Source organism: Hyperolius riggenbachi, chromosome 1, assembly GCF_040937935.1.
Source record: "Hyperolius riggenbachi isolate aHypRig1 chromosome 1, aHypRig1.pri, whole genome shotgun sequence".
Classification (NCBI taxonomy): Eukaryota; Metazoa; Chordata; class Amphibia; order Anura; family Hyperoliidae; genus Hyperolius; species Hyperolius riggenbachi.
In genome coordinates this window covers 11,291,891-11,314,469 of record NC_090646.1, presented here as the reverse complement: position 1 = coordinate 11,314,469, position 22,579 = coordinate 11,291,891, and positions in this window count along the sequence as shown.

Sequence of the window (22,579 nt, the reverse complement as noted above, 5' to 3'; positions counted from 1 at the left end):
ATATATATATATATATATATATATATATATATATTATTTTTTTTATTTTTTTATTTCAGTTTACTTTCCCTTTAATGGACTCATTTGGTTTTCAATACCACTTATATGCAAACTATACACCACCTCTCAGGCCTAGACCTTAACTCCCTCCTAACACATGTTCCTGATTGCTTGCCTGCTATATTCTCTTTTATTCTCACAGTAATCAAGCCAGAGTCTCCAAACTTGGCATAGTTGGTCACTTGGTGACCGAGGTTTTAACTTCTGGGAAAGTGGGTGGAGCATAAAACAAGCAAATCAAATTTCAGCTGTTCATTTTAAAAGGGAAAATGTAAACTGCAGCTATTCTTTTTTTTTTTTTTTTAAATAGTCAAATTTATTAGGAAAATAATAAAACAAACATTTATTAAAAAATAAATAAACATTGGGGGAGCGATCAGACCCCACCAACAGAACGCTCTGTTGGTGTGGAGAAAAGGGGAGGGATCACTTGTGTGCTGACATGTACGGCCCTGCAGCGAGGCCTTAAAACTGCAGTGGCCTATTTAGTGAAAAATGACCTGGTCTTTAGGGTGGTTTAACACTGCAGTTCTTAAGTGGTTAATATTCAGAAAAGTGGGTGGATCCCACAATAGCCAATCATTGATTTTCAAGGGTAATATTTAAATTGCTGACATCCTTAAACTGTTAATGGCAGAGGTCTCAAACCTGGCACAGTTGGTCATTGGGTGAATGGGGTTTAGATTCAGAAAAGGGGAAACAAACAGCCAATCACACGTGTTTTATTTCAAAAGGAAAATGTAAATTATTGATGCCAAGGATCTGAGGAAGCGGACTGCGATCTGTGAAATGCTTTAACAGTCCAGTGTCTAATAAAAATGTTAGTTACCTCATATAGGCTTTGTCCTTACTGAGAGGTAAGCTCTTTTTATGGTTTATAATTAACTTCTATTGTACCTAATTGTTGGGGTGCACAGTAGTATACAGGAGCACTAGAGAGTGATAGCCCTAAGTGACAGGGGCGATCACTAATCAGGAGTGGTCATACAGGTAATGTCGGTAACAGATCAATCAGTCAGAAGTACAGAGTCGTTAGGCAAAATCGGCTTAAGTATTCAGGCAATAGTCGGCAACAGATCAGATTGGCGGAAGTACAGAATCGTTAGACAAGATCAGGGTAAGTATTCAGGCAGAAGTCGGCAACAGATCAGATTGGCAGAAGTACAGAATCATAAGGCAGAGAGTAGTCAGAGGTACAGGCAAAAGGTCATACACAGTAATAATATAACACTGAATGGAAATGGAGAAAAACTAGACTTAACCAGGATTTCCTACAGTACAAGACCAACCTGCTGCAGTTCCACACTGCCCTTGCTCATGCAAAGCAGGAATACTTTACCAAGCTCATCGAAGCACAAGCTTCCAACCCCCGGCGTCTTTTTGCCACTTTCAACTCCCTGCTTAAACCCACCCCCCCACCCTCCGTTTCCTCCCTCTTTGCCACAGATTTAGCCACCCACTTCACCAACAAAATTGTCTCCATCCGCCAGGAAATTTCCAATCTACAATCTTCACCTCCCACCCCCTCCCAACCAGCTCCTCCTCCACCCTATCCTCCCCTCACATTCTTCACTCCTACTACCACCGAGGAAGTCAACCACCTACTGCAGACTTCACATACCACTATTTCCCCCCTTGACCCCATCCCTTCTGATTTACTCCAGCCTCACTTCACGGAATTGGCCCCAGTCCTCACTACCCTGTTCAACCTCTCGTTATCCACAGGCACCTTCCCCTCAGACTTCAAGCAGGCCACTGTACTACCCCTGCTCAAGAAACCCTCCCTCGACCCCTCGCTACCCTCCAACTACCGTCCTATCTCCCTCCTCCCCTTTGCCTCAAAACTCCTTGAGCGTCTGGTTCACAAACGCCTGACCCAGTACCTCAATGCCAACTCACTGCTAGACCCACTGCAATCTGGATTTCGGCCTGCCCACTCAACCGAAACTGCTCTCACCAAAGTGGTCAACGACCTTGCCTTAGCTAAAGCTGAAGGTAAATACTCCATTCTCCTCCTCCTTGACCTTTCAGCAGCTTTTGACACAGTAGATCATCCCCTACTCCTCCAGTCCCTCCAGTCCTTGGGCATTCACGATCTCGCCCTGTCCTGGCTTTCATCCTACCTCTCCAACCGCTCCTTCACGACCGCCTTCAATGAGTCCTCATCCACCCCCAACCACCTCTCGTTGGGAGTCCCCCAAGGTTCGGTCCTTGGCCCCCTACTGTTCACCCTATACACATCCTCCATTGGCAAGGTTATCTCCTCCATGGGTTTTAACTATCATCTGTATGCAGATGACACCCAGATCTACTTACACACCCCTGACATATCCCCCACTACCATGGACAAGGTCTCCTCCTGCCTATCAGCCATCTCCTCCTGGATGTCCGCTAGGTTCCTGAAACTAAATCTAGACAAAACGGAATTTATGATCTTCCCACCCCGGCCATCCATGAACCTCCCAGATGTGCATGTCACTGTTAACCACACTACCATTCGCCCTACCTCTCAAGCCCGTTGTCTGGGTGTCACCTTGGACTCCGCACTCTCCTTCACTTCCCACATCCAAAACCTCACAAAGTCCTGCAACTTCCACCTTCGTAACATCTGTAAGATTCGCCCTTTCCTGACCTCTGCCACCACCAAACTCCTCATCCATGCCCTCATAATTTCCCGCCTTGACTACTGCAATGCCCTGCTGTCTGGTCTCCCTATGACCCGAACAGCCCCACTGCAGTCCATCATGAATGCGGCAGCCAGAATTATCCAATGCTCCCATCGCTCCACCATGGCAGATCCCCTCCTTGAATCCCTCCACTGGCTTCCTATCCAGTCCAGAATCAGATTCAAGATACTGTGTCTGACCTACAAATCTGTCCACAAAACCTGTCCAACCTACATTTCCGATCTTACTCAGAGGTACACACCTAGCCGCTCACTCCGCTCTTCCAATGAACTTCGCCTAACCGCCCCCCGCATCACCCAGTCCCATGCACGCCTCCAGGACTTCTCAAGAGCTGCTCCAACACTATGGAACTGCCTACCTCCACCCATTAGGACAGCCCCCTCTTTCAACATCTTCAAGAAAGCCCTCAAAACTCACCTTTTCACTCTGGCCTACTACCCCTCACAAGTGCTCTAAACCTACAGCTGAACTCTGGTCCCCTACCGTTCGTGTCCTTACCTCTCCCTCTAGATTGTAAGCCTTTGGGCAGGGTCCTCCTCCTTTTGTGTCCTACCTGAACATGCACCTCCATTACTGTGAACCCATCCTATGCATTTGAGTGAACCTAACTTGCCTAATCTCCATGCTCCATCCAGTGACTGAATAAGCATTACCTGGTACTCATACTGTGCTGTGTGATCTGGTTTTCTTGTATTCCTGTATTGTCATATTGCTGTATGTCACCCCTAAATATTGTCTGTAACCTAAATTAATGTTCAGCGCTGCGTAATATGTTGGCGCTTTATAAATACAATAAATAAATAAATAAATAAATAATAAATAACAATAGTAATAATAATCCTAAGCTAAGTGTGAATCCCCGGGGTCCTGCCGGTTCAAGCACACAAGGATCTGATTAAGGTCTGAGAGCTTTCACTGTGAAGTTTCAGCAACAACAGACAATGAGTGAGTGACATCTCCAGGCTTAAATGCAGGAAGGCAATTCCAAGCGTCCCGCCCAGAACACTTCCACCAATCAGCAAGGAGAACAGCAGCCAGATGTCAGCTGACCGGCCGGTCAGCTGACTTGTCTCCTAAGTCCATAAAGGTCCTGCCGCTCCGTGCGCGAGCGTGCCGACCTGACCCGATGCGCGGCAAAGAGACCTGTTCTGCCCGAGGCCGTGAGGGATGCCTGCAATGATGCGGCGACAGCCGCCATGACGTCAGAAGCGGAATCGGCGGGTGCGCTGCTTTCCGCCGCTGAGGTAATTCCATCATTCCTGTCAGCAACCTATCCAATGGAAAGACCCAAGGACCCGAGTGAGGATGGGCTTTACCTCACTGGCTAATATACTGTGGCTGCTGGACTTGCAACCCACATTTGTGAGCATTGCTCATATCCTTCTCTAATCTAAGAAAATTACCTTAACATCCTGCCCCATAATGAGATCCCAGTGTCTCTGTGTCTTTTTCTGTCTTCTCTGGAAGATCATTGGATTCCCCAGAATCCAACCCCTTACATCTTATCTTACTTTTGAGCTGGACAAATAGCAGATGGCAGTTTATCTAATATAAGGCCAAAACAAATAGGACTCACAACCAACAGGGTTTAAAGAGGAGCTGTCAGCCACACTGTCCCAGAAAAAAAAAAGACTTGCTCTAGTACTCACATATGTATTGCACTGTCCATGTTTTTATTTTAGTGATTTTTCTACAGTAAAAAAAAAGAAAAAATCCTTCTCAGCATTTCCCACTTTAAGTGTGGCTATTTTGAAGACAATCCTAATGTCATTTCCTCCCTTACTCTCCTCTGCCTGACTGTGTATGCATAGAAAGTGCATTGTCTCAGCATGAGAAATATTGGCCAATCAGAGAGGAAAAGAGGTGCAGGGATGCTCATCCGGATTCCAGATATCCGGGTAACCCGGATAACCAAACAATTTTATGCTATCCGGACCGGATAACTATCTGTGGATATTTGGCTGCATAACCGGGATATCCGCGGATATTGCGGCTATCCGGCTCTGAAATACTGTAACTAAGGAGATTATGTCCTAGAGCCAATCAGAGGGCTCCCAGCAGAAGCCCTAGCAACCAATCACAGAGGGATACCCTGGCCAGCCCCACCTGACCTCATTGGGCCAATCAGAGGGCTCCCAGCCTAAGCCCTGGCACCCAATCATAGAAACAAACACTGGCTAGCCCCTCTGTATAATAAGGAGGGCTGCCATGATGAGACATATTGTCTTGCTGAATGCTCACTGAGAGACATGCTCCAGTGCTGCTGGCCTAGCAAGGGCTGTACACAGTTATAAACCTAAAGCTGTTCAGTGATTAACCCCTTCACTACTATCACTGCACTATTGTTAAATCGTTAATTAGCATGATTGATGTCATAGTGTGACAGTCAGAGTGTGTGCTCCAGTGCTGCTGGGCCAAGGGCTGTACACAGTGATAAGCTGTTCAGTGATTAACCCCTTCACTATCACTACACTATGGTTAAATCGTTAATTAGCTTGATTGGTGACATTGTATGACAGTCAGTGTGTGCTGCAGACAGCTGCTATGTGTCTGTGTGTGCTGTGCACAGACCAGGCCAGCTGCTGACTGCTGGCCAGCTATTAGCCTTAGGTATAGGTTAGGTTAGGGATTAGCCGATAGGATGATTACTGTATTATTGTGTAGTTAGTACTGTAGTACTGCAGTCAGTGTGCTAGTAGTTGTTAGAGTAGTAGTACTACTGTGTTAGCTTTCTACAGAACTGGTGTGCTGTGAGCAGTGCCAGTGTGACAGTTAGTGTGCACTAGTGTCTTCTCCTCTGTTGTCTGACTGTCACTCGGCACGTGTCACGTGGCACTTGGCAAGTGCCACGTGACACTTGACAAGTGACACTTTGCAAGTGCCACGTGGCAGGTGGCAAATGCCATGTGACACTTGGCAAGTGCCACGTGACACGTGCCTAATGCCACGTGACATGTGACACGTGCCAAGTGACATGTGCCAAGTGCAAAGTGCCAATTGCCACGTGCCACATCCGACATGCCCCTGGCACACGTTACACCTGCTGCTGCTCCATTGCCCTGCTCCTGCTGCCTGTGCAGCTCCCACCACCAGGCCAGGGTGCCACAGGCCACCACTGATACCACCTATATTTAACCCAAAACACAATTGTCTAGGCTGAAAACTGCCATGTCCCAGTTGTGCGGTTGGACTTTGGACACAACGTGGGCTGCACGACCGCTGTCTGGAACCTAGTCCTGATGTTAATTTACAGCCATTTTTTTTTGGGGGGGGGGGGGATTTGAAGTCCCCACATCATCAATTAGTGTTCCCCTTTAAAAAATTATGATGCCACATGCCTGATTTACCCTAAAAAACGTTTTTAAAGCAATTTAAAGGGCACTTCCGATTTTTCTATCCGGATATCCGAATCCGCCCGGATAGCCCGGATAATGCGTTTGGATATCCGCATGAATGTGGATATCTGAACAATCGGATTTGGATATCCGATCCGTATCCAGATATCTGGGTATCCGGATCTGGATTGTAACGTCAGAAACTGTGGCGGCTGCGCATACGCAGGCTATGCCCGCAGCCGCCTTTGTTCCCTGTTTACAGGCCTTATCCGTCCCGGCAGCGTCAAGCACGCCGGGAACGGCATTGTCTCTTGCTCATAGGGTCTCTGTGTCGCGTGCGCGCGGAGACAGGACCTTTATGCTGGAAGAAGGTGCATCAGCTGACCTGCCGGTCGGCTGGCGTCAAGAGTGACTCGCGCCGCTCGGATTGGCTGATTGCTAGGGGGCGTGGCACTGGACTCTCCTCGGCTTCTTAAGCCTTCACAGATCATTGGCAACTGGTCTGTTGTTGCGAATACACTCGTGTTAGCGCTCAGACCTACTGAGGTTCCTGTTGATGATAGATGTACATGCAGTGTTTGCGATATACATCTATCTATAGTTAGTTATTATTACATTGTACTCTGATAACCTGTGTATGATTCTGGCTACTCTCTGACCTTGCTCTTGCTAAAACAATTCTGTACCTCTGCCTTTCTGACTTAAGTTGCTGAACCTCTGCCTGATATTAACTACTCTCTCGCCTGCTGATTTTGTACTATCTCTACCTGCCTGTTATCGAACCTTGCCTGTCTGACTACTCGATTCACCAGTGGGCCCTTGCCACTGGTGAGGTGCTCAAGCTGTTAGAACCTACCAGCCCCTCTGGTGAGGTTCAGACTTACTTGCATAGCTCCAGTGACTGATAGTACCTTGCCAGCACCTCTGGCAAGGTCTAGTTAAACTATTCAGTCATTTGTGCTGTTAGTACCTTGCCAGCTCCTCTGGCAAGGTCTAGTTAAACTATTCAGTCATTTGTGCTGTTAGTACCTTGCCAGCTCCTCTGGCAAAGTCTAGTTAAACTATTCAGTCATTTGTGCTCTTAGTGTCCTGCCAGCTCCTCTGGCAAGGACTAGTTAAACTATTCCGTCATTTGTGCTGTTAGTACCTTACCAGCTCTTCTGGCAAGGTCTAGTTAAACTATTCACTCATTTGTGCTGTTAGTACCTTACCAGCTCCTCTGGCAAGGTTTAGCCAAACTTCGTTAATTCTTTCATTATTAGTACTTTGCCAGCTCCTCTGGTAAAGGTATTGTTATTTGTGTTGGTAGACCCTCCAGCTCCTCTGGAGAAGTCTATACTGTTGCACCAAACACCACACCTTACTCTCAGCTAGCTATACTAGTATTATTGGTGATACTGCAGATCACCACATAATCAGGTATAGCATCTGTATTATTGGTGATTCTGCAGATCACAAATAATCAGACGTCTGAGTTACAGCACCCAATCGTTACAGAACAGCAGACCAGAAATACCATGGATACACTGGCTAGTCATGTGGAAGTGTTGATTAAGGTTGTTGATCGATTGTCTCTCACGGTTAGCACCCAGCAGACTCAGATTTACCAACTATCTCAGGCCCTACAAAACATTCCAACACATACTACACCAGTGTCATCCCCTCTTGTTCTGGAACCCAGACTACCACTTCCTGAGAGATTTTCTGGGCATAGGGCAGAGTTTCAGAATTTTAAAATCGGTGCCTTTCATACTTTGAGTTATGTCCTATGGCATCAGGGTCAGAAAGCCAGAGGGTCGTTTTAATAAAGACGTTATTATCAGGAGACTCGCAGTCATGGGCCTATAGTCTTCCAGATAACCATAAGGCTTTGGCTTCTGTGCAGGATTTCTTTAAAGCAATGTCAGTTATATATGATGATCCCGATTTAGCAATAACGTCAGAGAGGAAGCTTAAGACCCTCAGACAAAGCCTTAACACTGTTGAGATCTATGCAGCAGAGTTTAGAAGGTGGGCAGTGACGGCCAGATGGGGGCAGCATGCTTTACTTGATTGTTTTTTATCGGGATTGTCTGACGCAGTGGCCGATTTGATGTTGGGACACCCCGAACCTAAATCATTGGACGAGGCCATCTCACTGGCTGTTAAAATTGATCGTCGAGTTCGCTACCAGAGGCGGGCTCGGGGTAAAGTACCCAGGAGATTTGCTTCTGGTACTTTCTCGGCTCAAGTGTCTTCCTCTCCACCTTGTGATGAGCCAATGCAGGCTGGGCAAACCAAGCTCACACAGGCCGAAAAAAGCAGAAGACGCAATGAAAAATTATGTCTTTACTGTGCTGAGAAAGGGCATATAGTGTCTAGCTGTCCCAAGAAGGTGGAACTCTATCGCCTAGGAGTAGCTGGAGGTACTACCCTGGGCGATCCAGTCTTACCTTTAAACAATAAACGTTTATTACCCCCATGCTCTATCACCTGGAGGGAGCAGGTTCACTCCACTCAGGCGTTTATAGACTCGGGTTCGGCTGTGAATGTTATAGCTTATGATTTTGCTGTCAAATTTGGTTTTCCTTTAACTCCTGTGGGACATCAGGTGCGGATTACCGCAGTGGATGACTCCCCTTTACCAATAAAACAGTCCATCACCCAGACTCCTGTGTTGTTGTGTCAGTTAGGAGTCTTGCATAAGGAATGAATACAGTTTCTGGTACTCAAAATGTCCACCTCCACCGTCATTCTGGGTATGCCCTGGCTTAAAAAACATTCTCCTGAGATCGACTGGAGTTCCAGACAGTTGTTAAGCTGGTCTCCTTATTGTCATCATCATTGTCTGGAGAATGTTACCTTAGCCGCTACTGAAATTCAAGTGGAGGGGACTTCTGAGTCGTCCTCTGAAACTCCTGAGATGGATTCCTTGGTGGATTGGGTACCTACATTAAGCCCATTTCAACAGGACATCCCTGAAGGGAAACCAGATGGGGTTCTATTCATTCCACTTCAGTTCAGATTTAAAATTCTTCACGCATTCCATACTCATAAAAATGCTGGTCATCCAGGGATTGCTCGCACACAGGAGTTGCTGGACTGTTGTGTCTGGTGGCCTTCGCTAGTGTCAGATTGTAAGGAATTTGTCAATAATTGCTCCGTTTGTGCTAGGAGTAAGTCATTTAGACGGGCTCCTGTGGGTACCTTACAGTCACTTCCGGTGCCTGAGCAGCCATGGACCCATGTGTCTATGGACTTTGTGGGCGAACTGCTTAGATCAGAAGGTAAAACAGTCATATGGGTGGTAGTCGATAGGTTCAGTAAGATGGAACCATATTAAATACTGGAGAACAGGTTATTTAATGTGCATTTACCCCTTTAGGGGGAGCAAAGGGTGCCAATATCCTTAACAACAAAACAAGGGAACCAGTTTCTCACAATGCTTCATAATTTATTGATTCAGCATACAAACCCCGCAATAAACAACCCCTACCCCCCTAAAAACAATGCCTATATTGGATTGGAGAGCTCCCCATTCACACCAACACATGCACATGCAAATATTTGCCTGGTCAGCACAAACAATGCTCAGTTGGAATAGCAATTCAAGATCTATCTAGTTTTCTTTGCAACATCGCATTTATCAAAGGAATTCTGTTTGAGATCTAGTCAGTTTAATTTCCGCATCACAGTTCCATATATTGCTTTAATCTTCCAAGGAAATACTAATGTCCATGGACTACACCTTCCTCTACAATGGGCTGCACTCCCACAGCATGGTCAGGGCTCCCTTGAGCTTTCTTAATCATGCATAGTCCTTATATGATGCTTATTCCAATGCTGCTCAGCAGCACTCACCACTTCATGTCACATCTCGTCTCTTATAAGATCATCTCAGCGCTTGTAGACTTGTGTCCGCGGCGTCCCGCGGCTTCCTCTGCCATCACTGAATGATACTCCACGAGTTGAGGGGTAATCTTCTCTGACCGGCCAGACTTGCTAAATCTATGTGCTGGTGGAGGGGTACATAGCGTCACACGCTCTCTTTCAGCGGCATGTACCACGCCTCGCATACGCGTTACGCCCACTAGTCGTCACGTGGGCTTCCTCAGTGCATCTGCTGTGGATGTGACAGAGGGGGCGTCGCCCGGCCCTTTTATCTCGTAGTGCATTTTTTTCTCTTCCTTACAGAACAGCCTACACCCAGGGGAGGAGTCAGCCACTTTTTCTTTTTAACACTTTTCTTTTTACAGGGACCCTGATACACAGTCCTTCGTCATTATTGCTTCTTACCCGACTTTGAACAATCGTTTCTAGAACATTATTTGATCATTCATATATCGTTCTCAGCAACATTTCTTGATCATATTTTAATCATTTTTGAAGCATTTATAGAGCATTTTTCGGTCCTTTCTAGAACATTTTTAGATCCTTTTTTTGGCATTTTTGAAGCATTTTTAAAACAGTTTGAGAGCATTTTTTGAGCATTTTTTGAGCATTTTTTTAGCATTTATTGAGCATTTTTTGAGCATTTTTTGAGCATTTTTTGAGTGTTTTTTGAGCATTTTTTTGAGCATTTTTTGAGCATTTTTAGAACAGGATTTTTTCATCCATCCACTGCTATCTTATGCAGTCCAGGTGCAACCAACATGCATGCCTCCACCTATATCACAACATATATTTCGGCATTGGTGCAACCTATTTTTCTTGCAGTACCAATATCCCAACTACTTAAAGTGATAGTATTAGTGGAAATTAGTATAAAATTGCTGTAAAATTACATCCATGGCAACGTAACCCGTGCTCCTACTAAACAAGGCAAGATCATATGGAACCTAATCTGGAAAAAACACCGCCAGATTTAAGTCTGTGTTTAGCCCTCCAGGGCAGTGATGCTCAAATACCCCTTTTCAAAATTCGAGTTAGGTCGAATTCGAATAGTAAATTATTCGAGATCAGTCGAATATTCGAGTCGAATAATTTTTACTATTCGATTCGACCTCGGAATTCGAGCTCATTATTCGAGTCGGTATTCGAGCTCATTATTCGAGCTGACTATTCGAAATGGCCTTAAATAGCTTCCAACACTTGTTTTGAGGGTGAATGATGCAAGAAACCTCTTTTTTTCCAAGTAACAACAGCAAGTGATTATGTGGGGATGTTCCTTTAAAAAAAAAAGTTGAAAAGAGAAGTTGTGTCCAGAAATTTGTTCAGTACTGTATATACTTCTTCTTCTTCTTCTTCTTTATCTTCTATATCTTCTTCTTCTTCTTCTTCTATATCTTCTTCTTCTATATCTTCTTCTTCTATATCTTCTTCTTCTTTTATATTGTCTTCTTCTTCTTCTTCATCTTCTTCATCTTCTTCATCATCATCTTCTTCTTCTTCATCTTCTTTTTCTTCATCTTCTTCATCTTTTTCATCTTCTTCATCTTCTTCTTCATCTTCTTCTTCATCTTCTTCTTCATCTTCTTCATCTTCTTCATCTTCTTCTTCTTCATCTTCATCTTCTTCATCTTCTTCATCTTCTTCATCTTCTTCATCTTCTTCATCTTCTTCCTCTTCTTCTTCATCTTCTTCATCTTCTTCTTCTTCTTCTTCTTCTTCTTCTTCTTCTTCATCTTCTTCTTCTTCATCTTCTTCTTCTTCTTCATCTTCTTCATCTTCTTCTTCTTCTTCTTCTTCTTCTTCTTCTTCTTCTTCTTCTTCTTCTTCTTCTTCTTCTTCTTCTTCTTCTTCTTCTTCTTCTTCTTCTTCTTCTTCTTCATCATCTTCTTCTTCTTCATCTTCTTCATCTTCTTCTTCTTCGTCATCTTCTTCTTCTTCATCATCTTCTTCTTCTTCATCATCTTCATCTTCTTCTTCTTCATCTTCTTCTTCTTCATCTTCTTCATCTTCTTCTTCATCTTCTTCATCTTCTTCATCTTCTTCTCCTTCTTCTTCTTCTTCTTCTTCTTCTTCTTCTTCTTCTTCTTCTTCTTCTTCTTCTTCTTCTTCTTCTTCTTCTTCTTCTTCTTCTTCTTCTTCTTCTTCATCTTCTTCTTCTTCATCTTCTTCATCTTCTTCTATATCGTCTTCTTCTTCACTTATTTCTCTTTTCAAATTTTTTTTTTTTAAAGAAATGCAGCTATTTTTGAGCGTAACAAATAGCTGGTGGCGCACGCATGTTGGAAGCGCCATTGTATGTGCTCCCTGGCAGTGGAAACACACAGACAGCAGGAGGTAAATTCAGCAGCAGGAGGAGGAGGATGAGTGTGTGGCAGCAGGCAGTCAATGAGGCAGGCAGCGTGACATAATAGCCCTGGTACCTAGCGGTGATACCAGGCCGTAAATGAACACAACAGGAGGTCCCAGACAGCGGTCGTGCAGCCCACATCGTGTCCAATACACAACTGGGACAACACAGTTTTCAACCCGGGCACCTCAGAAAAATTAAACCTTTTTTTTTTTTTTGGTTTTGTAGTTTTGGTTTTACAACCAATTACACAGATATAGCTATTTTTTGACGTAATAGCTGGTGGCAGAGTGGCAGCAGAAGGTAAATCTGTGTACCCTGGCGTTGGGAAACACAGACAGACAGACAGCAGCAGCAGCAGGAGGAATGGAGGAGTAATTATGTGTGCAGCTATTGTTTGACGTAATAGCTGGTGGCAGACTGGCAGCAGAAGGGAAATCTGTGTACCCTGGCAGTGGGAAACACAGACAGACAGCAGTAGCAGGAGGAATGGAGGAGTAGTGTGAGTGTGGCAGCAGGCAGGCAGCGTGACATAATAGCCCTGGTACCTAGCGGTGATACCAGGCCGTAAATGAACACAACAGGAGGTCCCAGACAGCGGTCGTGCAGCCCACATCGTGTCCAATACACAACTGGGACAACACAGTTTTCAACCCGGGCACCTCAGAAAAATTAAACCTTTTTTTTTTTTATATGGTTTTTGGGTTTTGTTTGTAAAACCAATTACACAGATATATAGCTATTGTTTGACGTAATAGCTGGTGGCAGAGTGGCAGCAGAATGTAATTCTGTGTACCCTGGCAGTGGGAAACACAGACAGACAGCAGAAGGGCAGTACACAGCAGCCCACTGTAGGTGTAAAATGTGTGGCTGCAGGCGACGTAATAGTCAAACTGAACCAGGCTGGCTTAGTGAGCAGGAGCCAGGAGGTGGTAAAGGGTGGTAAGGCACATTAACGATGGTTCTTAGCCAGTTCATGTCCCCCTCTCGCCGACAACAGGGGCCAGGAACTCGCCTTCCACCCACGCCTGGTTCATCTTGAGAAACGTCAGTCTGTCCACAGACTTGTGAGACAGACGTGAGCGTTTCTCGGTGACCACGCCACCAGCTGCACTGAAGCAGCGCTCGGACAGCACGCTGGAAGGGGGGCAGGACAGCACTTCCAGGGCGTACTGCGCCAGCTCGCTCCAGATCTCCAGGCGCTTGACCCAATACTCCATGGGATCAACAGGGGCATCGCTGTCAAGCCCGCTGTAGGACCCCACGTAGTCAGCCACCATGCGGGTCAGGCGCTGGCTGTGACCGGTGGAGGATGCTGCTGCATGCACCTCCTCTCTAGTCACTGCTGCCGGAGCCTCTACAGTCCTGTAGAGCTCGTGGCTGAGAGACAGCAGGTCTGTGGGGCGCTTGCTGCTGCTGGATGCAGGCACCTGCTGCTGCCTCTGTGCTGGCTGCTGGACAGTGGGGGTGGAAGGCTGGGGGAAGGCTTCCTCCAAGCGCTCAACAAGGGCCTGCTGCAAGCTCCTTATTTGTTGCGCTGGGTCTCCTCCTGCAGGCGGCAGGAACTGGCTCAACTTCCCCTTGAGGCGTGGGTCCAACATCATGCTGATCCAGATGTCCTCCCTCTGCTTCATCTGGATCACCCTGGGGTCTCTGCGCAGGCACGTCAGCATGTGCGCTGCCATTGGGAAGAGGCAGGCCACGTCTGCTGGCACATCGACGGCAGTGCTGCTGTCCTCATCCTCCTCCTCTGCCTCGTCAGCCTCATCCTCTCTCCACCCCCGCACCAACTCAGCTGCACTGTGCTGCTCCCCCTCATCAGCAGCAAGGTCAGGGACCTCCACCAAGTCCTCCTCCTCCTCCCCCTCAGAGGTGGACTGTGCAGCTGCTTGCCGCTCCTGCTGGTCCAAGGCTGCCGCTCCCTGTTCCAGCAAAGCATCGAGGGCCCTGTTCAGCAGACAAACCAGGGGCACCCACTCGCAGACCATAGCATGGTCCCTGCTCACCATGTTAGTGGCCTGCAGAAAGGGAGCCAGCACTAAGCACACCTGCTGCATGTGCCTCCAGTCATCATCGGGGACGATGGACGGGATGTTGCTGGTCTTGTCCCTTCTCCGAGCGGCGGAAACAGTGGCCAGGGCAAGGTACTGGTTGACAGCGTGCTTCTGTTCAACCAGACGCTCCAACATCGCCAGGGTGGAGTTCCAGCGAGTCGGAACGTCAAGGATCAGCCGATGGCGTGGCAGATCCAGCTCCTTTTGCACGTCTTCCAGGCTCGCACAGGCTGCAGCCGAGCGCCGGAAGTGACGCACAACGTTCCTTGCCGTTTCCAGCAGTTCGCCCATCCCCTGGTAGGTGCGCAAGAACTTCTGCACTACCAGGTTCAGCACGTGGGCAAGACAGGGGATGTGGGTCAGGTTTCCCCTGTCTATTGCGGCAACCAGATTGGCCCCATTGTCGGCCACCACCTCTCCGACTCTGAGGCCTCTGGGGGTCAGCCAAATCCTCTCCTGCTCCTGGAGTTTGGCCAACACATGGGTTGCCGTCAGCTTGGTCTTTCCAAGGCTGACCAAGTGCAGCAGCGCTTGGCAGTGGCGGGCCTTCACGCTGCTGCTGAGGCGGGGGGTTTGGCCAGGTGTGCCGGAGGATGGCAGAGGATCGGAGGAACCTGCTGCAGTTCCCCTGACCCTGCGGGGTGGCACCACCCACTGTGTTGCTGCTGCTGCTGTGCCCGCTGCTGCTCTCCCATCCTCACCCCCTTCCACCAAGCTGACCCAGTGGACAGTGAAGGACAGGTAGCGGCCTGTCCCGAAGCGGCTGCTCCAGGAGTCCATGGTGACGTGGACCCTTTCACCAACCGCGTGCTCCAGCCCTCGCTCCACATTGGCCATCACAAAGCGGTGCAGTGCAGGAATGGCCTTGCGGGAGAAAAAGTGTCTGCTGGGGAGCTGCCAGTCTGGGGCTGCGCAAGCAAGCAGCGCACGAATGTCGCTCCCCTCCTGCACGAGCGTGTACGGCAGGAGTTGGGAGCACATGGCCCGTGCCAGCAAGCCGTTCAGCTGCCGCACGCGACGGCTGCTGGGAGGCAGAGCCCTAACCACCCCCTGGAAGGACTCGCTCAAAAGGCTCTGGCGTGGCCTTTTGCTGGCACGGGAATCAGCAGACACAGCGGAGGAGGCCACTGAGGACTGGCTGCCAGAACAGGCCTCAGTGTCGGCGGCAGGAGTTGCAGAGGGGGGAGGAGCAGTGCGTTTCCGCACTCCTGCTGGTGCTGCTGGAGGAGCAGGAGGGCGGGTGGCTGCTGTTGCTGCTGCTGCTGAAGGCTGTGCAGTGATGGGTGTGGTGCCACTGCCAGCACCAGATGCCTTCAGCCTCTGGAACTCCTCATGCTGGTGGAAATGTTTCGCAGCAAGGTGGTTGATGAGCGAGCTGGTGCTGAACTTTAAGGGGTCTGCACCTCTGCTCAACTTCCGCTGACAGTGTTTGCAAGTGGCGTACTTGCTGTACACAGTGGGCATGGTGAAATATCGCCAGATTGGTGACAGAAACATCCCCCTACGGCATGGAAGCGCTGCTGCCTGTCTCCCTGTGGTGGTTGGGGGGGGGGGCTTGGGTGCGGCTGGTGGTGGTACTGGCAGATGCTGCTGCTGCTGCTGCTGAGCCTGAGACACCAGCAGGCTGTGGGACCTGCCTACTGCTGCCAATGCTTGCAATGATGCGCCTCCTTGCAAGGCCCACAAGCGCATCCTCCTCCTCCTCCTCAGAGCTGCTGAGGACGACATCCCCTGGAGGTGGTGGCACCCAGTCTCTGTCTGTCACCGGGTCATCATCATCCTCCCCCTCCTGAAACATGTCCTGCTGGGATGATGACCCCCCAAACTCCTCTCCTGATGCATGGATGGGCTGCTTGACTGTCGCCACAGTCTTGCTGTCCAATCCCTCATCCCCCAAAGTGCCCATCAGCATCTCCTCCTCCAAATCGCCAACAACAGCAGACAATTGACTCATCATGCCTGGGGTCAAAAGAGTGCTGAATGACAGGTCGGCGACTGACGGTGAACTGGCCTCCTCCCCAGGCCCTGCTGGGCGGCTGCTGCGAACAGGGGTGGTGGTGGTGGTGGTGAGGGTGGAGGCCTCGGATGCAGAGCTGATGGCGGGTTGCTCATCCTCCGTCATCAGTTGCACCACAGTGTCTGCATCCTTTTCCTCAATGGGATGTTTCCGACCCGGCTGGAGGAAAATCGGAGCAGGTGCTACACGCTGCTGCTGCTGTGTCTCTGCAGCGTGAGTTGCAGATGCTCCTGCTGGGCGGCGCCCAAGGCGTCCACGGCCAGTGGCTATGGGAGGAATGTTAGCCACTGACGCTGCTGCTGCTGCTGCGGAACTGTGCATGGTGGCGCGGCCGCGGCCTGCCACAATGCTGCTCCCTCTCCTCCTGATTCCCTTGCTGCCCTTCCCCTTGCCCAAACCGCGCTGGCTGCCACTTCCAGACATCTTCGATGTTTTGGGCGTATAGACAAAAGTTTTTTAAAAGGGCGGGTGAAAAGTGGGGTACTTTAATGGAGTGGGTTGGTGGGTGAGGTGACTGAGTGAGTGTCCCTAGTACAGTAAGTAAGTAGTAACAGTCAGGAAGTACAACTAGCAGTTACAATAATCAGTAGTAATCACAAGTAAATTTAGTGTGTGTACACTACAGACAGTGAGTGCACGCACGCGCAAACACGCGCAGGAGCTAGCCTATGAACAGTGACTGAGTGAGTGTCCCTAGTACAGTAAGTAAGTAAGTAGTAACAGTAAGTACAAACAACTAACTAATTACAATAATCAATCAGTTATCAGAAGGAAATAGAGTGTGTGTAGTGTGTGTACACAGACAGTGAGTGCACACACGCAGGAGCTAGTAGCCTATGAACAGTGACTGAGTGTCCTAGACTCCTAGTACAGTAAGAGTAAGTAGTAACAGTAAGTACAACTAACTAATTACAATAAGCAATCAGTTATCAGAAGGAAATAGAGTGTGTGTAGTGTGTGTACACAGACAGTGAGTGCACACACGCAGGAGCTAGTAGCCTATGAACAGTGACTGAGTGTCCTAGACTCCTAGTACAGTAAGAGTAAGTAGTAACAGTAAGTACAAACAACTAACTAATTACAATAATCAATCAGTTATCAGAAGGAAATAGAGTGTGTGACTGTGTGTAGTGTGTGTACACAGACTGTGAGTGCACACACGCAGGAGCTAGTAGCCTATGAACAGTGACTGAGTGTCCTAGACTCCTAGTACAGTAAGAGTAAGTAGTAACAGTAAGTACAACTAACTAATTACAATAATCAATCAATAATCAGAAGGAAATAGAGTGCGTGTAGTGTGTACACAGACAGTGAGTGCGCACACGCAGGAGCTAGAAGCCTATGAACAGTGACTGAGTGTCCTAGACTCCTAGTACAGTAAGTAGTAACAGTAAGTACAACTAACTAATTACAATAATCAATTACAATAATCAATCAGTTATCAGAAGGAAATAGAGTGTGTGTAGTGTGTACACAGAAAGTGAGTGCACACACGCAGGAGCAGCTAGTAGCCTATGAACAGTGACAGTGAGTGTCCTAGTACAGTTACAGTATATAACTACAATACTAATACAATCAGTAGTAAAGGACAGCAGAAATACTGGTATAGAATAGAGAGAAATAAACAGAGGACAGGAGGACAGCTGCCCACACAGGCAGGCCCTGAGGCCTAAAGCTGTAAACTTGCAGCAGCTGTCTCTGTCTATGTAACACAAAAGCTAATAACTAAAATACAAGGTCTATCTAACTAACAACAATATAGGTGTGTATAGGAGGTGTATGTGAGCAAAAACGTTAGGTAAATGACCACAATAGAGCTCTTGCTAAGCCAAAGCACAAAGGAGCAACTCTCTCTCTGTACAAGTCTCAGGCAAGCACGGAGAAACCTAACATGGCGGCCGCTATTTATAGGGTAGGGGCTGGCCAGGGTCCCCCTCTGTGATTGGCTGCCGTCAGAGGGCCTGGGAGCCCTCTGATTGGCTCTAAGGACATCAATCTGGGCTATGACGCTATTCGAGCTCGGTACCGAGCTCGAATAGCGCCGTTTTGCTCGAATAGCTCGAATAGTGAATGGGCTATTCGAGTGTACTCGAATAGCCCATTCGAATAGCTCCAGCTATTCGGAGCTCGAATACCGAGCTCGAATAGCTGGAAAAGAGCTCGAATATTCGAGCTACTCGAATATTCGAGCTCTGCTGAGCACCACTGCTCCAGGGTATAATGTGCCTAGGGTATATATCCACCTACTTTCTACCTGGTATAGCAACCTATCATAATCACCCCCTCTTAGGCTCTGTTTGGGTTTCACTATGCCTTTAAATCTCAATAGACTCGGATCACTATTGTGGAACACAGCAAAGTGAGTTCCCAGGGGGCTATCTTCATCTACACCTTTTATGTTGGCTATGTGTTCCCCTATGCGTTTTTTAGTAATCTACCTGTCTTGCCAATGTATTTGAGGCCGCACGGGCACGTTATCATGTATACAGCTCCCACTGTATTGCAGTTAATATAAGTTCTTATATCATATTGTTTGTCTCCTGCTGCATTTTCAAACTTTTTTGTTTTATGAACCAATTTACAGTAGGTACACTTTCCGCACAGGTACATTCCCACTGGTTTGGGGCCTATAAAGCCCCTACTCTCTTATAAGAGACGAGACGTGACATGAGGTGGTGAGTGCTGCTGAGCAGCATTGGAATAAGCATCATATAAGGACTATGCATGATTAAGAAAGCTCAAGGGAGCCCTGACCATGCTGTGGGAGTGCAGCCCATTGTAGAGGAAGGTGTAGTCCATGGACATTAGTATTTCCTTGGAAGATTAAAGCAATATATGGAACTGTGATGCGGAAATTAAACTGATTAGATCTCAAACAGAATTCCATTGATAAATGCGATGTTGCAAAAAAAACTAGATAGATCTTGAATTGCTATTCAAACTGAGCATTGTTAGTGCTGACCAGGCAAATATTTGCATGTGCATGTGTTGGTGTGAATGGGGAGCGCTCCAATCCAATATAGGCATTGTTTTTAGGGGGGTAGGGGTTGTTTATTGCGGGGTTTGTATATTGAATCAATAAATTATGCAGCATTGTGAGAAATTGGTTCCCTTGTTTTGTTGTTCAGTAAGATGGCCCACTTTATTCCATTGGATGGACTCCCCACTGCACAAGAGTTGGCATGGCTCTTCATCCGTCACATTTTCAGACCACATGGAATTCCGGAAAATGTGGTGTCATATAGGGGAGTCCAGTTCGTGTCCAGGTTTTGGAAGGCCTTCTGTCGTCATATAGGAATGAACCTATCGTTTTCCTCCAGCTACCACCCACATACTAACGGGCAGACCGAAAGGGTCAACCAATCTTTAGAGCAGTTCCTTAGATGTTACGTGGCTGATGCTTAGATGGATTGGATCAAATTCTTGCCTTTTGCAGAATTTGCCCATAATAATTTGAAATGTGCCTCCTCGGGATTCTCCCCTTTTTAAGTAGTAACGGGGAGATCACCGAAGTTCTCTCCGCTGCCGGTGGTGTCATCACCTTTCCCGGCCTTGGAGGAGTGGCAAGGGACATTAAAAGAGACCTGGGGAAAAGTCAAAGAGAATTTGAAAAAGGCTTTTTCTACCCAGAAAAAACAGGCGGATAGGAAACGTTCTGTGGAGTGGAATTTTCTCCCAGGAGATTTAGTGTGGGTTTCTACTCGACACTTGGACCTAAAGCAACCCTCTGCTAAATTGGGTCCCAAATTCATAGGGCCATACCCTGTGACCAAAAGGGTCAACAATGTTACCTTTGTTGTCTCGCTCCCACCCAGCTTCAGAGGTGGTAGAATGTTTCATGTATCTCTTACGAAGCCTGCTGTGCATGTGGATTCCTCTCAAACCCCCATGGTGATTGATGGAGAAGCAGAGTATGAGATGGAGCAGATCTTGGATTCTCGGGTGGTGCGTAACTCCATACAGTACCTAGTCCACTGGAGAGGGTATGGTGCAGAGGAGAGATCGTGGATACCACTTTCTCGCATGCATGCAGAAGAACTCAGGAAGGAGTTTCATAGATTGCACCCTGATAGACCAGGTGGTTTGTGTCCGGAGTCCACGTCTAGAGGGGGGGTACTGTAACGTCTGAAACTATGGCGGCTGCGGACACGCAGGCTATGCCCGCAGCCGCGTTTGTTCCCTGTTCACAGGCCTTATCCGTCCCGGCGGCGTCAAGCACGCCGGGAATGGCAATGTCTCTTGCTCATAGGGTTTCTGTATCGCGCGGGCGCGCACGGAGACAGGACCTTTACGCTGGAAGAAGGCACGTCAGCTAACCTACCGGTCGGCTGCTGTCAGGAGTGACTCGCGCCGCTCGGATTGGCTGATTGCTAGGGGGCATGGCGCTGGGCTCTCCTCGGCTTCTTAAGCCTTCACAGATCATTGGCAACTGGTCTGCTGTTGCGAATACACTCGTGTTAGCGCTCAGACCTAGTGAGGTTCCTGTTGATGATAGATGTATATGCAGTGTTTGCGATATACATCTATCTATAGTTAGTTATTATTACATTGTACTCTGATAACCTGTGTATGATTCTGGCTACTCTCTGACCTTGCTATTGCTAAAACGATTCTGTACCTCTGCCTTTCTGACTTAAGTTGCTGAACCTCTGCCTGATATTAACTACTCTCTCGCCTGCCAATTTTGTACTATCTCTACCTGCCTGTTATCGAACCTTGCCTGTCTGACTACTCGACTCACCAGTGGGCCCTTGCCATTGGTGAGGTGCTCTAGCTATTAGAACCTACCAGCCCCTCTGGTGGGGTTCAGACTTACTTGCATAGCTCCAGTGACTGATAGTACCTTGCCAGCTCCTCTGGCAAGGCCTAGTTAAACTATTCAGTCATTTGTGCTGTTAGTACCTTTCCAGCTCCTCTGGCAAGGTCTACTTAAACTATTCACTCATTTGTGCTGTTAGTATCCTGCCAGCTCCTCTGGCAAGCACTAGTTAAACTATTCCGTCATTTGTGCTGTTAGTACCTTACCAGCTCCTCTGGCAAGGTCTAGTTAAACTATTCACTCATTTGTGCTGTTAGTACCTTACCAGCTCCTCTGGCAAGGTTTAGCCAAACTTCGTTAATTCTTTCATTATTAGTACTTTGCCAGCTCCTCTGGTAAAGGTATTGTTTTTTGTGTTGGTAGACCCTCCAGCTCCTCTGGAGAAGTCTATACTGTTGCACCAAACACCACACCTTACTCTCAGCTAACTATACTAGTATTAATGGTGATACTGCAGATCACCACATAATCAGGTATAGCGTCTGTATTATTGGTGATTCTGCAATTCACAAATAATCAGACGTCTGAGTTGCAGCACCCAATCGTTACACGGATCAATTCAGATTTTGAAAAGTGGTATCCGAGCACCCCTTCAGAGGTGTTGGAGGGGAAAACAGGAGGGAAAGAGGTTTCAGCCAATCAGGCTGCATCAGTTAAGCCTGCGGGGAAATAAAGAAGCAAAAAAGGACAACCCAGCATGAGCTGCAACTTCCTTTTTGCATACCAAATTTTTTTTGTGTACCAAATAAGAGTCAGGTAAACTGGGGAATGATCCTTTATCAACAAGAAAAATAATAGTGATTTTAACTTTTGGATTGCCTGGTTAGCATACTTATTACCGGTTTACCAGATAAATATAAAGAACTAGCTGACCCACGGCGTAGCATACGCCGCATAAGAGGGTAGAGGGCAGGAAGGGGGTATTGGGCACAGCGGTGGGGAGGGGGGTTGGACCCCCCCCTCCTGCTTAAGCTCAGCAGATATCCCCCCCCTCACCTGGGTCCCCCATGCGCGCTCCCCCTCCTGCTTAAGCACAGTAGCAGCCGCCACTATTAGTAAGAGGCAGCGGGCGGGATGCCTCACCTCTTCCGTGTTCCAGCGTGTGTTCCACTGTCATCACTTCCTGCAATGCCACCCACTGTATTGGTGTAATTTACCTTTCTAAAACAGAAGGAAATCTGCAATAATTCAGCTATAAGTGAACATTTGTGGTTACCCACAATGCACTGCTACTAAATATGCAAATAATTCATTTTCACCCTTATTAAGCCAAGCAAGCATCCAGAACCACTGGTGTATAGCAAGCCTATAGCTTTAAATTTTACACAGTCATATCTAACCAACATGTGACAGTCTGATTCAGACTTTTGGTCCTCATCTGTACAAGGCA